The sequence below is a fragment of the Stomoxys calcitrans genome, chromosome 2, assembly GCF_963082655.1.
Source record: "Stomoxys calcitrans chromosome 2, idStoCalc2.1, whole genome shotgun sequence".
Lineage (NCBI taxonomy): Eukaryota > Metazoa > Arthropoda > Insecta > Diptera > Muscidae > Stomoxys > Stomoxys calcitrans.
The window spans coordinates 35,707,941-35,724,737 of NC_081553.1; the positions used below are offsets into that span (position 1 = coordinate 35,707,941).

The following is a 16,797-nucleotide window of genomic DNA, read 5'->3' on the forward strand; positions in this document are numbered from 1 at the left end:
TTTATAGTCTTGGCCCCATAAAAACACAATATTTTGTTCTAACAAATTTAGCAATGACTTATTAGACCTCTCAATATCAGAGTCCAATTTGGTGCAAACCGCACCATATGTCGATAAAGCTGCTATGGGGGCATAAATTATGAATTTTTCAACGGATTATGACAAAAGGTGGTTTACATATATACCCGAGGTGATGGGTATCCTAAGTTCGGCCCGGCCGATCTTAATGCCTTTTTACTTGTTTTTGTGTTGCTATGAAAAAAAAAACTCCAACAAATGATAAGAATGACCCTCGTTTTAGTAGAATGACTAAGCAATGTCAGAAGACTGTATCAAAGTCCAGGCCCTAGAGACAAGTACAAATAAAAAGCATCAAACAGTGGCTTTTTATAGCTCAACAATGCGACTTAAATGGGTGTGATCATATTTCACAGCAAATAAAATGCCAAATAATCATCACTTACTGGCAAGAACATCCAACCAAATAAATAACTTGCCACCTTCCTGAGCAAAATCCACATTAGCCACTCAATCATGAATGAATTCCCAAATGAAGCGCAGAATGACGATTGAATGATTTGTCGTGATTCCAGCACCACCACCACCACCACCTACCACCTTTGAAAGGTGGCAATTATTTTGTCATTGCCAATGATGAGTTAGTTGGCCGGTGGTCGGCAGTCGGTAGTCGCTGATGATGCTGTGGCCATAGCTGTGGTTTTTTTTCATGATTTATTTGTCATGCGAGTATAAATAATTGACGTATTTAGTTTAGAGAACTCACATGGTTTAATTTGTTTAATTGTTTGTTTGGTTTTTTTTGCTCTCTCTCCACTTATTTTTTTGTATTTGTATTCTCTGTTTTGTTTACTTGTTGGCGGGAGGTCTAGCTGACTGGCTAGAAGGTCTAGCTGACTTTTCAACTTGTTGTTGGTTGGCTTAATTATAGGCTATTTACTCAGTTGCCGCTTAGAGCCGAGCAATACGAACGTTTGTCGTCATTACCGCAGGGCGATGAGTATGGGCCCTCTTTAAAGGGAAAGTACATTGGCAAGAATGTAAGATATTGTGACAGTGGGTTTCGTAGAGTAGACTTGTTCCCTTAAAAGAAACATACGATACAGCGGATTACAAAATTTGGATAACGGAAAATTGTTGTGTTAACTTGTCCAAGGTTTTGGTTTAGGCCAAATATTTAACAAACTATAATTTGTTCTTCAAACAGAGAAGTAATTCATCTAAAGGGTAAGTGTGTCAGTAGCCTTTTTTTTATTGTAAAACATATGCACGGGCAATAGAAAATAACATCTCAACCCCATTATATGGACAAGAGATCAAAAATAGATGTGAGATGAGATGAGAGAGAGTGAGAGTGAGCATGAATATTTTAAAAGAGAACATGAGATAATGTATTGACAATGCATATGGTCCATGCGGCTTTGAGTGAAATAAAATTCAATTTGATTGAATTAATGAAACTGAAATCAATTTAGAAAACGAAATAAAATAATGACAAACAAAATCAAGTAAAAAGGCGTTAAGTTCGGACGGGCTGAACTTGGGATACCCACCACCTCGGGTGCACATGTAAACTACCTTTCGTCAAAATCCGGTGAAAAATGCATACTTTATGCAGCTATATCGAAAAATGTCCCAATTTGGACCAAATACTAAAAAGTAAAAGTCATTGTTCAATTGTGTATAACAAAATATTGGTCTTTTTAGTAGCTATATCTAAAAATAAACCGATCTGAACCATATACGGTACGGATGTCGAAAAGCCAAGCATAAGTCACTGGCAGATATACTCAAATCTAGACCGATCTACACCAAATTGAAGAAGGATGTCAAAGGGCCTAACACAACTCACTATCTCAAATCTTGGCTAAATCGGGAAATGAATACGCCTTTTATGATGCCAAGACTTTAACTCGAGATCTGGACCGATTTGGGCCAAGTTGCAGAAAAATGTCGAAAAGCCTTACACAACTCACTATCCCAAATTTCTGCTAAATCGGGCAATAAATGCGCCTTTTATGGCCCCAAAACCTTAAATCGAGAGATCGGCTATATGGCAGCGATATTCAAATCTGGACCAATCATGACCAAATTGAAGAAGGATGTCGAAGGGCCAAACATAACTCACTGTCCCAAATTTCAGCAAAATCAGAAAATAAATGAGCCATTTATAAGCCCAAAACCTTAAATCGAGAGATCGGTCTATATGGCAGCTATATGCAAATCTGCACCGATCTAAGCCAAATTGAAGAAGGATGTCAAAGCGCCTAACACATCTCACTGTCTCAAATTTCGTCGACATCGGACAATTATTGCAACTTTTATGGGCGCAAGACCTGAAAACGAGAGATCGGTCTATATGGCAGCTAAATCCAAATCTGAACCGATCTGGGCCAAATTGAAGAAGTATATCGAGGGGCTTAATTTAACTCACTGTCTCAAATTTCGGTGACTTCGGACAAAAAATGCGCCATTTATAAGCCCAAAACCTTTAATCGAAAGATCGGTCTATATGACAGCTATATGCAAATCTGCACCGATCTAAGCCACATTGAAGAAGGATGTCGAAGTGCCTAACACAACTCACTGTCCCAAATTTCAGCAAAATCAGAAAATAAATGCGCCTTTTATTGGCCCAAAACCTTAAATCGATTGATCGGTCTATATGACAGCTATATCCAAATCTGGACCGATCTAGGCCATTTTAAAGAAATATGTCGAGGGGCTTAATTTAACGCACTGTCTCAAATTTCGATGACTTCGGACAAAAAATGCGCCATTTATAAGCCCAAAACCTTAAATCGAAAGATCGGTCCAAATGACAGCTATATCCAAATCTGCACCGATCTAAGCCAAATTGAAGAAGGATATCGAAGGGCCTAACACAACTCACTGTCCCAAATTTCAGCAAAATCGGATAATGAATTTGGCTTTTATGGACCAAAGACCCTAAATCGGCGGATAGGTCTATATGACAGCTATATCCAAATGTGGACTGATCTGGTGAAAATTGAAGAAGAATGTTGAGTGGCCTAACACAATTCACTGTCCCAAATTTCAGCACAATCGGTTAATAAATGTGGCTTTTATGGGCCTAAGACCCTAAATCGGCGGATCGGTCTATATGGCAGCTATATCCAAATCAGATCCGATCTACGCGGAATTAAAGAAGGATGTCGAGTGGCCTAACACAACTCACCGTCCCAAATTTCAGCAAAATCGGATAATAAATGTGGCTTTTATAGGCCTAAGACCTTAAATCGGCGAATCGGTCTATATAGCAACTATATCCAAATCTGGACCGATCTGGGCAAAATTGAAGAAGAATGTTGAGTGGCCTAACACAATTCACTGTCCCAAATTTCAGCATAATCGGATAATAAATGTGGTCCATATAAGGCCTAAGACCCTAAATCGTCGGATAGGTCTATATGGGGGCTATATCAAGGTATAGTCCGATATAGCCGATTTTCGGATACCGATATAGCCCATTATGGCACCCCCCTTTAGAACTTCCCTGTGCCTTCAACAAATCTCAGGAGACCAACCAGAGGCACGTTCGCAAGTTCAACCTGATCACAGTAGAACCGGCTCCACACAAAGGAGAACCTACGTGCCTGCAGACCCGGACAAGAAAACAGCTAGTGCTCAATAGTCTCCCTCAGACGTCATTGTGCGGTATTCCCATGCGCGCCGTCATGCGGCCTATGGCACATCGGTCTCCACCTGTTCCTTCAACAAATCTCAGGAGACCAACCAGAGGTACGTTCGCAAGTTCAACCCGATCTCAGTAGAAACGGCTCCACACAAAGGAGAACCTACGTGCCTGCAGACCCGGACAAGAAAACAGCTAGTGCTCAATAGTCTCCCTCAGACGTCATTCTACGGTATTCCCATGCGCGCCGTCATGCGGCCTATGGCACAGTGTCCGGTTATGACCCCTGTTATGGTATTCATCGACCTCTTCTCGACAAATGGCATGTAGACACGACCGATGACGGGTTCGGCTGGCGCAGACGAACCCCTCATGGCGCACTCGTCCGCCCTCTCATTCCATGAAATCCTCTCATGCCCAGGAACCCTTGTCATCGTCACATCGAGGGCCCGGAGCCTATCCAGGGACTCCAAAGAATCCGCCATGCATCTCGACCTCACCATCCTCGACCGTAAGACCTTGAGCGCAGCCATACTGTCCACATAAATTCTGAGTTTCGAGGATCCCTTACCCTTACCAGAATTTCCCTTGCGCCCACTGCAATGGCACAGACCTCTGCCTGAAAGACCGTACACTCTTCCAGCAGTCTCAGAGACAAACTGATATTGAGTGCATCAGAGTAGACCCCCAATCCAGTTCCTGACTCCATTTTAAAGCCATCGGTGTAGATGGAGGTCTCATCCATCTCAAGCACAGCATTCGCCCTCCATTCGTTTTTCTCAGGAAATCGAATCGCAGATGCCCTCACTCCTGTCGGCACAGGTGCCAGGTAGTCGGAGATCCTCGTCAGTCTACCCTCCGCATCCATAAGACCAAGAATCAAACTGTGGACCTAACCATACTCCGTCTGCATGCTGAGCTCCCTCAGCCTAAGCGCGATTCTGGCGGCGAAGTTTGAATATAGATCTCAATGGGCTGCATATCCAGCATTGACTCCAGGCCTGCCCACGGTGCGGATCTCAGTGGCTCTGTGACCCCGACGCAGGTCAGTCTCTGTACCTTCTCGAACTTCCTCGCACGCTTCTTCTTCTCTATTGCATTCCTCCGTACCAGTACCCCATAGGTCAATACTGGTCTCACGATGGCTGATACAACCAATAAATCATCTTGGGAGTTACCCCCAACTTCCTACCGAATATCCTCCTGCAGGAGTAAAAAGCGCATGGTACCATACAGCTTCTTTCCTTGGTGTTCCTCTTCCAGGACAGTTTCAAATCGAGGAGTATGTCTAGGACAGCCGCAGGGTGACCTCGTCCAAGAACAGGAGTCTGAACTCCGGTATCTTATACCTACGCGTGTAGAGCACCAGCTCCGTCTTCCCTCGGTTGGTCCTCAACCCATTTCTGGTAGCCCATCGCGACAACCTCTTCCGTGACCCTTCCATGATCTCGCTGATCGTCGACAGAAACCTGCCTCGAACCAACAGCTCGACGTCGCTCGATAATCTTCGTGCCGTCCCCACCGAGATCCATATGTATTTCATTAATCACGACGTTCCATAGAATCGGCGAGAACACCCCTCCTTGGGGTGTTCCTTTGGTTACCCGTCTTCTGACCACACTCCCAGGTTCGCATTAATAATCCTACCATAAAGCATACAATGGGTCCACTGGGAGATTATGGGGTGAATCCCCATGCGATCTAGTGCAGCGACTATCGCTACTATCGCTATACTACTTAGTCATTCCCGTTTGTAACACCTCGGAATATTAGTCTAAGGCCCCATGAAGTATATTCTTGATCGTCTCGATGTTCTGAGTCGACCTAGCCATGTCCGACCGTCCGTCTGTCGAAATCACGATAGCGGTCGAATGCGTAAAGCTGGCCGCAAGAAATTTTGCACTGATACTTAGTACTGACTCAGGTTGATAGGGAATTGCAAATGGGCCATATCGGTTCAGATATAGATATAGCTCTCATGTAAACCCATCTCCCGATTTGACTTCTTGAGTACTTACAAGCCACAATTTTCGTTCAATCAGGCTGAAATTTGCACAAAGTGTTCTGTAATGACTTTCAACAAATGTGCCAAGTGCGGTCCAAATCGGTCTATAATCTGACACATCTCCCATATAAACCGATCTCCCGATTTGACTACTTGAGCCCTTACGAGCCGCAATTTTTATCCGATTTGACTGAAATTTTGCACATAGCATTCTGTTATGACTTCCAACAAATGTGCCAAGTACGGTCCAAATCGGTCTATAACCTGATATAGCTCCCATATAAACCGATCTCCCGATTTAACTTCTTGAGCCCCTGAAAGCCCGAATTTTTGTCCGATTTGACTGAAATTTTTCATATAGTGTTCCGTTATAATTTCCAACAAGTGCGCCATATGTGGTCCAACGCGGTGTATAACCTGATATATCTCCCATATAAACCGATCTCCCGATTTGACTACTGGAGCCCTTACAAGCCGCAATTTTTATCCGATTTGGCTGAAATTTTGCACATACCATTCTGTTATGACTTTCAACAAATGTGCCGAGTACGGTCCAAATGGGTCTATAACCTGACATAGCTCCCATATAAACCGATCTCCCGATTTAACTTCTTGAGCCCCTGAAAGCCGGAATTTTTGTCCGATTTGACTGAATTTTTGCATAAAGTGTTCCGTTATAATTTCCAACAAGTGCGCCTATTGTGGTCCAACGCGGTGTATAACCTGATGTATCTCCCATATAAACCGATCTCCCGATTTGACTTCTTGAGCCCTTACAAGCCGCAATTTTTATCCGATTTGATTGAAATTTTGCACATAGCATTCTGTTATGACTTTCAACAAATGTGCCAAGTACGGTCCAAATCGTTCTATAACCTGATATAGCTCCCATATAAACCGATCTCCCGATTTAACTTCTTGAGCCCCTGAAAGCCGGAATTTTTGTCCGATTTGGGGTCAAAATTTGCACATACCATGTTTACCGATGACTTCCAACAACTTTGCCCAGTGCGGTCCAAATCGGTCTATAACCTGATATAGCTCCCATATAAACCGATCTCCCGATTTGACTTTTTGAGCCCCTGGAAATCACAAGCTTTGCCCGATTTGGCTAAACATTTGCTTGCAGTGTTCTGTAATGACAACAGTGCCATGTAGGGTTCAAATCGGTCAATAGCCTGATATAGCCCCCATATAAACCGATCTCTCGATTTGACTTCTTGAGTCCTTACAAGCCGCAAGTTTGGTCCGATTTGACTGAAATTTTTCATGCGGTATTCTGTTATGGCTCCCAACAACTGTGCCAAATATGGTACAAATCAGTCTATAACCTGATATAGCTCCCATGTAAACCGATCTCTCGATCATCCTTGTTCGGTTCCTAGAAGCTTTAATTTTTGCTGGTTTGACAGAAGTTTGCCCTTCAAGTTATGCCCTTCAACTAAATTTATTTTGTATAAATTTTTAGCAGAATCCATGGTGGTGGGTTCCAAAGATTCGGCCCTATCGAACTTAGCACGCTGTTACTTGTTAGCTGTCATCTAACCATTGGCATTTGACATTTCCTTGGTTTACTTGGTTTTGTATAAGAATTATTTAAACATTGGGAATTTCGAGAGATGAATCACTTGCGGATATTCCCAACTAAATGAAGATCGCATAATGCAATAGGGGATTTTTTTCCTTATTTCCTAAATATTATGACATGGCGGAAATTTTCATTTTAATCGAATAGTGTGGTGTAATTAAATAAAGTCCATTATACCATTTTCTCTAAGGCAACTAATTTCATAAAAATAACACTCACACACACAGCACACACACACCCAGGCATACAAAGCAACAAAGCTAAAAATTAAATGAATTCTATCAACTGTTAGATATCAAACAAAACTGCCAACTGTCATAGAATTTCCAAGAAGAAAATGTAACGATTACACCGCCATAACTACAGCCAGAACTCAGCAACTAGGCAACTGTGCAAGCCTCATTTCAACTTTAAACTCTCTCATCATACAGATACTCGGTTGCAAATTGTTTGGGTAATTACATTTTAATTACTGCAAACAAAACGAACCTTAGGATAGATAACATGCACACACACACACACACACACAAACTCCTTACAATGTCATGCCATTGCCGGCGAACACTGCAAGTCCACCACCAGTTTACCTTCAAGTTCAAAAATGTGTCATTGTAAATGCGTTGTGCTGTTTTCGTGGCATTGCCCAGTTGTTGATACAGAACATTTTGTGTGTGTCGTCTGTCTAATGCTGCTCGCAGCTGAATTATGGTTACATGGTAGCAAACATCGACATATGGCGGCTATAAGCCAACTATGTCATGTCATATTCATAATTTTGTTTATGTTTAACAGGGTTTAAAACACATATTTTTAATTACTTGCAAGTTATTAACACAGTAAATAATACGGGACAAATGGAAGAATTTTGAGATAAAAATTTTAGTAAAAAAATAAAAACAAAGTCCGAAAATTTAATTTGTAATGAAAATAATTAAAAACTTACTAAGTTCGCTAGGGCCAAATCTTGGGAACCTACTAGAGTTGGCAAAATATCGATAATCGCACCATTCAATATTTTCGATATTTAACAAATATCGATAGTATCGTTTCCCGTCACCTATATTTTAAAATAAAAAATTGCGCCCTCTATAGGCGCAATTTGTATTAGGGTTGCCCAAAAAGTAATTGCGGATTTTTTAAAAGAAAGTAAATGCATTTTTAATAAAACTTAGAATGAACTTTAATCAAATATACTTTTTCTACACTTTTTTCTTAAGCAAGCTAAAAGTAACAGCTGATAACTGACAGAAGAAAGAATGCAGTTACAGAGTCACAAGCTGTGAAAAAATTTGTCAACGCCGACTATATGAAAAATCCGCAATTACTTTTTGGGCAACCCAATATTATATTATTACATTCAGTATAGGATAGGAAATTTATCGATAGGAAAATTATCAATCGATAGTCAGACAAAAAATAAAATATCGATATTGCCATCGATATTTTATCAGCTCTAGTACCTAACACCATGGATACCGCTTAAAATTTACCCATATTGACACAGTTTACATTTGAATTATTTTGTAATAATCAAATGGGGTCATTTGGTGGTATTGGTTTTCAAGAAACTATGGGAATGTGAGTTTTGGAAAGCATGAATGTACTTCACGTACCAAGTTTCAGCGAATTCGGATGAAAATTGAGGCTTCTAGGGGCTCAAGAAGTCAATTCTGGAAATATGTTTATCTAGGGGTTATATCTGTTTGGAACAGAAGTGTTTTTGCCAAATTCCAACCCTTATTAGATGTAAATACAGGCCTCTAAAAACACAAGAAGACAACAACCAATTCAAAGGATACATTGCACTGAAGTTGGAAGTCATAATACAAGTCTTTGTTCCAACTTTCAGCCAAATCGAAAGAAAATTGTGGCTGCTAGGGGCTCAAGAAGTCAAATCCGGGGATCGGTTTATACGGGGGCTATATCAGTTTATAGACCGAATAGGATCATACTTGGCATGGATGTTGTAAGTCATCACACAAGTCTTTGTTCCAAATTTCAGCCAAATCGGAAGAAAATTGAGGCTGCTAGGGACTCAAGAAGGCAAATCCGGCGATCGATTTATACGGGGGCTATATCAGTTTATAGACCGAATATGATCATACTTGCCATGGATGTTGTAAGTCGTCACACAAGTCTTTGTTCCAAATTTCAGCCAAATCGGAAGAAAACTGAGGCTGCTAGGGGCTCAAGAAGTCAAATCCGGGGATCGATTTATACGGGGGCTATATCAGTTTATAGACCGAATAGGATCATACTTGGCATGGATGTTGTAAGTCGTCACACAAGTCTTCGTTCCAAATTTCAGCCAAATCGGAAGAAAATTAAGGCTGCTATGGGCTCAAGAAGTCAAATCCGGGGATCGATTTATACGGGGGCTATATCAGTTTATAGACCGAATAGGATCATACTTGGCATGGATGTTGGAAGTCGTCACACAGGTCTTTTTCATACCAACCACCGAAGGAAGGGGATATATTCATTTTGTCATTCCGTTTGCAATACATCGAAATATCCATTTCCGACCCTATAAAGTATATATTGGGTTGCCCAAAAAGTAATTGCGGATTTTTCATATAGTCGGCGTTGACAAATTTTTTCACAGCTTGTGACTCTGTAACTGCATTCTTTCTTCTGTCAGTTATCAGCTGTTACTTTTAGTTTGCTTTAGAAAAAAAGTTTAAAAAAAGTATATTTGATTAAAGTTCATTCTAAGTTTTATTAAAAATGCATTTACTTTCTTTTAAAAAATCCGCAATTACTTTTTGGGCAACCCAATATATACAGATCAATGTAAAAATCTAAGACGATCTAGACATGTCCGTCCGTCTGTCTGTTGAAATCACGCTACACTCTTTAAAAGTAGCGATATTGAGCTGAAACTTTGCACAGATACTTATTTTGTCCATAAGCAGGTTAAGTTCGAAGATGGGGTATATCGCAGAATATCTTGATATAGCCCCCATATAGACCGATCCGCCGAATTAGGGTCTCAGGCAAATAAAAGCCACATTTATTATCCGATGTTGCTGAAATTTGGTACAGTGAGTTGTGCTAGGCCCTTTAATCTTCTTTTTTAATTTGGCTCAGATCGGTCCAGATTTCGATATAGCTGCCATATAGACCGATCTTTCGATTTATGGTCTTGGGCCCATAAAAGGCGCATTTATTGTCCGCTTGCGCCGACATTTGGGACAGTGAGTTGTGTTAGGTCCTACGACATCCCTCTTCAATTTGGCCCAGATCGGTCCAGATTTGGATATAGCTGCCATTTAGACCGATCCGCCGATTTAGGGCCTTAGGCCCATAAAAGCTACATTTATTATCGGATTTTTCTGAAATTTGGTACAGTGAGTTGTGTTAGGCCAGTCGACATCCTTCTTCAATGTGGCCCAAATCGGTCCAGATTTGGATATAGCTGCCATATAGACCGATCTCTCGATTTAATGTCTTGCGCCCATAAAAGGCGCATTTATTGTCCGATGGCACCGAAATTAGAGACAGGGAGTTAAGTAAGGCCCCTCGACATCTTCCTGGAATATGGCACAGATCGGTTCAGATTTGGATATAGTGCCATATAGACCGATCTCGAATCTTAACTTCTTTAGTCGCTAGAGGGCGCAATTATTATCCGATTTCGCTGAAATTTCGCACGACGTGTTTTGTATGGTCAAAATCGATTTATAACCTGATATAGCTGCCATATAAACCAATCTGTGATCTTGACTTCTTGAGCTGCTAGAGGCACAATTACTACCTGATTTGGCTGAGATTTGGCACTAAGTGCTTTGTTTCAACTATCAAAAACTGTGCCAAGCATGGTCAAATTGGTTTATAACCTGATATAGCTGGCATATAAATCGATCTCGGATCTTATATTCTTACCCCGCTAGAGAGCGCAAATATTATGCGATTTTGCATCTGGAAATTTTGCATGAAGTGTTTTATTCTAACTTTTAATAACTGCTCTGCTATATAATACAGCTCCCATATAAACCGATCTGCCGACTATACTTCTTGAGCCTCTAGAAGGCGCAATCTAATGCGATTTGTCTGAAGTTTTGCACAACGACTTATATATACGTGTTGAATATGGTCCGAAGCGGTGCATAGACTGATGAAGCTGCCATGTAAACAGATCTCCCGATTTTATATCTTGAGCTTAGGGCGCAATTGGTATGAAATTTTGAACATTTTGTATGCCCCAATCGCTTTGTAACTTGGTATAACTCCAATAGTATAGCAATTATTATCCATTATCGTTTGTTTGCCCATAAAGAAATAACGGGCAAAGATCTTGACAAATGCGATTCATGGTGGAGGGTATATAAGATTCGGCCCGGCCGAAATTAGCACACTTTTACTTATTAAAGACTGCTGATTTCAACACACATACGGACGGACGTACGGACTAGATCTTCTTAGATTTGTGCTAGGATCAATATTATATACACTTTATAGGGTCGGAAATGATATGGAATGACAAAATGGAATGGAATGACAAAATGAATATTCCCCCTACCTATGGTGGTGGGTATAAAAATGGAATCGCAATCAATATTTCGAGGTATTACAAAGAGAATGACTAGATTAGTATACACCCCATCTCCGGTGATATAATAATACCAGTAAGGAAAGGCAAAAGTCGGGCGGAGCCGACTATATAATACCCTACACCACCTGATGTACTTAGTACTTTTTGTATGTAGAACTAATCTCGAAATCTAGTCAGACTTTAAACCGAAACCTTGTAAGATTTTCCTACGACAGAACAACAAATTTGAATTTTCACATCGTTAAAAGGTCATATCGGCTAAAAGAATATATGGAAGTTATATCGAAACCTGTCCCAATTTTGATGACACGTACTGGGACCTCAAATAGAACATCCTACGCCCAATAATGTAGAGATGTGAACAAAATTGTGGCTTTTACTGCCTTAAAAGTCCAATCGGATAAAATATATACATTGGAGCTATATCTAAATCAGGACCTACTTTAATGAAATTTTACGCACCTTTTGGAACGTCAAATAAAACGTCTCATGCTAAATCGAACAAAAATTGTGGTTTCTACAGGCTAAAGTCTATTTTAAATAAAAGATATATCGGGGACTGATATGGCTGATGAAAGCCGCTACCAAAAAAAAATGTAATAACTTTTTTTCTATTTAATAATAATAATTTAATAATTAATTTAATTAATTAATTAATTAATTTAATTAATAATAATTTAATAATTAATTTAATAATTTAATTTAACATGAATAAAAGAAAAATGTATTCCATACACCGAAAAAAAAATGTAGCAATATTCATCATTGTAGCAATATTCATCAGCCCCCCTGTATATCCAAATTTAAACCAAATTTTATGAAATTTTGCACATGCATTAAGACGTCAAATAAAACACCTCATACTATATCTTGTTAAGATCGGACTAAATGGCTTCTGCAGCCTTTAATGACCATATCGGATAAGAGATATATATCTAGACCGATGCAATGCATTCGCATTGGGACTAAAAATAAAATAAATCACGCTAAATTTTGTAGAAATCGGGCCAAAATTGTGCCTACTACAGCCTTTAAAGTCCAAATCGGACGAAAGACATATATGGGAGGTATATCTAAATGTAGACCGATTTTAATGAAAGTTTGGTAAGGATCGGACCAAAAATTCGGCTTCTACAGCCTTAAAAGGCCATCTCGGACAAAAAGCATATATATGAGCTATATCTAAATCTTTTCCGATTTTTATGAAATTTTGCACACATATGAAGACGTCAAATAAAGCACCTCTTGCCAAATTTTGTAGAGATCGTATTAAAAATGTGGCTTCTACAGCCAAATCGGATGAAAAATATATATGGGAGCTATATCTGAATCTGAACAGATGTTTTTCAAAATCAATAGCGTTTGTCCTTGGGCCAAAAAAAAGAGACTTGTGCAAAATTTCATGACAAGACAGGACAGACAGACGGACATAGCTAAATCGAATCAGGAAGTGGTTCTAAGCCGATCGGTATGCTTATCAATGGGTCTAGCTCTTCTCCTTCTGAGCGTTGCAAACAAATGCACAAAGTTAAAATTCCCGGACCACTGTGGTGGTGTGTAGTCCGATTCGGACCATAAATGAATGGAAATTCATATGGGTGCTGTATCAAGCTATTGATCGATTCAAACCATATTAGAAACGTATGTTGAAAGTTATGGGAGAAGCCGTTGTACAAAATTTCTGCCAATCTAGAGGCTTAAGAAATCGAGATCCCAGATCGGTTTATATGGCAGCTATATCAGTTTATGTTCCGATTTGCGCCATACTTAGCACAGTTGATGGAAGTCATAACAAAACACCTTATGCAAAATTTCAGCCAAATCTGATGAGAATTGCGCGCTCTATTGGCTCAAGAAGTCAAGATCCAACAGCGGTTTACATGGCAGCTATTGTATATCAGGTTATGAACCGATTTGAATTATAAATTGCACAGTTATTGAAAGTCATAACGAAACAAGTCATGCAAAATTTCAGTGAAATCGGATAGGATTAGAGCCCTCTAAAGGCTTAAGAAGTCAAGACCCAAGATCGGATTATATGACAGCTATATCAGATTATGCCCAATTATCTCATTGACTTTAGGTTTTAATCTTTCACACAGTAAGCTCGAGAGTATCTTGTATGCGATGGGGAGGAGACTTATTCCCCTGTAGTTGACACATTCCGTCTTGTCTCCTTTCTTGTGTATGGGACATAGTATGCTGAGGTTCCAATCATCGGGTATGCGTTCTTCTAGCCAGATAGCGCAGATAAGCTGATGCATACGCCTTATCAGTGTGTCGCCTCCGGTCTTAAATAGTTCAGTGGGTAACCCGTCGGCTCCTGTATATCTCAATTCGCTCACACTCATGTCTTTCCATTTCCTTTTTCTTTCTGCGGAAAAGACGTTTCTCCTCTCTCCTTTTCTCCCGATACCTCTCCTTCATCTGGCGCGTTGCTACTGATTGCAGGGTTGCTCTATATGCCACATTTTTGGTTCCAGAAGCATCTCGACACGCTTGGTCGTACCATGGCTTTCTTGGAGGAGGCTTCCAGTACCCAAGTACGGATTTTGCGGCATTTTCCATGGAGTGGGCAATAGTTTGCCATTATATAATCGGAACAAGGAGTGCTTTCATCAAGCAGTTGGGCCAGTCGAGTGGAGTATGCCGCTGCCATTTGTTGTGTTTGCAGCTTTTCAATGGCCAGCTTCCGTGCAGTGTCAGATCGCACTATCCTCGCCATGTTAAAACGGGTGCGAACCTTTGCTGCAACAAGGTAATGATCCGAATCTATATTCGCTCCACGGATCGATCGTACATCTAACAAGCTGGATGAATGCCTTCCATCTATCACAACGTGATCAATTGGGTTTCTCGTGTTTTGATCGGGTGACAGCCATGTGACTTTGTGGATATTTTTATGTTGAAATCTGGTGCTACTAACTACCATGTTTTTTGCGGCGGCAAAATCTATCATCCTCAACCCATTACTGGACGTTATCTCGTGGAGGCTAAACTTTCCGACTGTTGGACCAAAAATGTCTTCCTTCACTATCTTCGCATTAAAATCTCCCAGAACGATTTTTAATTTTAATATGATGGGCGGGGCAGCGGTCATATTCTCTCTCTAGGCGCTCGTAGAAAATATCCTTGGTCTGCTCGTCTTTGTCTTCCGTCGGGCCATGGGAACAAATAAGGCTGATGTTGAAGAATTTAGATTTTATACGGATTGTGGCTAGCCTCTCATCTACCGGAGTAAAGCTGGAGACAAGGTGTTTCAGTCTCCGACTAACCACAAATCCACAGCCAAATGCATGCCTCCACAGCCAAATGCATGCCTCCACAGCCTAATGCATGCCACAAATCTACAGCCAAATGGCAGCTATAGTATAGTTCTTCACCGTTTGGTGTTGTAGTGACGCCATTCCCAATCCATTGCACTTCCTGTAAGGCGGTAATATCGGCCTTGTACTTCTCTAATACATCCGCCAGCACGTATACTGCACCTTCTCCATAAAGAGTGCGGACATTCCAGGTGCAGATCCGCAAAACATGGTTCTTTTTTCGTTTGCGTGGGTCGTCAACGTCCGTCTTAATAAAAAAAAAACTTTATGGGGTCTCAGACGCATATTTCGAGGTGTTACAAACAGAATAACGAAATTAGTATACCCCATGCTATGGTGGAGGGCATAAAAAAGGCATAAAAGGTTAATCACTCAATCCATACAAAATGTCATAAAGATCGGTTGAGAATAGTAGTCACTATTGTTTTAAAGGTGATCTAAATGATTTTAATTATAACGATTAAGATTTTTAAAAAATTTTTATTTCTTATTATTTTTTCAGGTAAGTCCTTATTCGATAATTTCGGTAAGTTATCCCAAACCCAAAAATTTAACCTTTAGAAGTATGTAAAAACCCTTCCACAAGTTTTGAATTGATAATTTTTAATTCATTTGAACAATATTGGCCTCATGACACTAATCCGATTTAAATAAGAACTTTTTTTTTGCACTGAAATTATCATCAATGACCATAGCAACATATAATGAGCAGGGATTAGGGAAAACATAAATGGTCAGCCACATATTTATAAACAGTGTACAGGAAACAGAACTATATTCTCTTTTACAATCAACACACTATCCCCCCACACTAATACAACTACATGCATAACACAACACAATTGTACAACTTGTACACATTTTAGGCTAGAAACCATTTGCAAAATCGCCTAACAAGGCAATGGGGCATAAACTAAAATTACATATTTGCCCTGAAACCAAATGTCCTCTTATGTATTGCTAAAAGTGGGGGGGGGGGGGGCCCAAACCTCAGTCCCACACAATCATTCTACCCCCTCCCAATTTGTGCCAACAATATTTATGGTTTTAGCTAATTACACAAATTGAACAGAGCAAAACTTTTGCCTTTGCCCAATTTTATGCTAATGCCTGCGAAACATTCTCTTACACACACACACACGCACACACACACAACACTCACGGAAAGCCTTGTTGTTCATACTCGAATTCGATTAGGACCGTCGTAATGGCATATTGGAAACAAAAAGTCTCCAAAACATGAAAATCGTAACACAAGCCAGCCTGTTAGCCAGCCTGTTAGCCAACCAGCATGGTGGAAACATTAAAATCAACGATTTATGATAAAAACTCAAATGGATTTAAGTACTTAATAAACTTTTAATGAGGCATTCATCTTGACCCGTTTATTATTGTGAGAATTACTTTCCAATCTGTTTAAGGCAAAAAATTATGTAAGAGCAACAAAAAAAATTAGCGATAGCAAAAAAAATGAGAAGAGTTAGGAAATAGGAAGTTAAGTTGAAATTTGCCTACTTACATTTTTCAATGACCTTTTCCTTCTGAATCAAAGCATGTCGGAGGAGGACTAAGTGGCTGGGAAGTCTTAAACAATGAAGAACATTAAATTACCTTTGGCCTTGGTCAAACTGCGGGAGATGTATACCCTAC

At 40.1% G+C, this 16,797-nt stretch overlaps 1 protein-coding gene across 1 annotated transcript in view; it reads left to right on the plus strand.

Annotated features, from left to right (window-relative positions):
- Nucleotides 1–1,146: 1,146 nt before the first annotated feature.
- Nucleotides 1,147–16,797, plus strand: part of LOC106091148 (sodium-coupled monocarboxylate transporter 2) — a gene marked incomplete in the record, with an annotated part of 201,100 nt that continues 185,449 nt past the window's right edge. Inside the window, 1 exon segment of the mRNA XM_059363989.1 lies at nucleotides 1,147–1,245.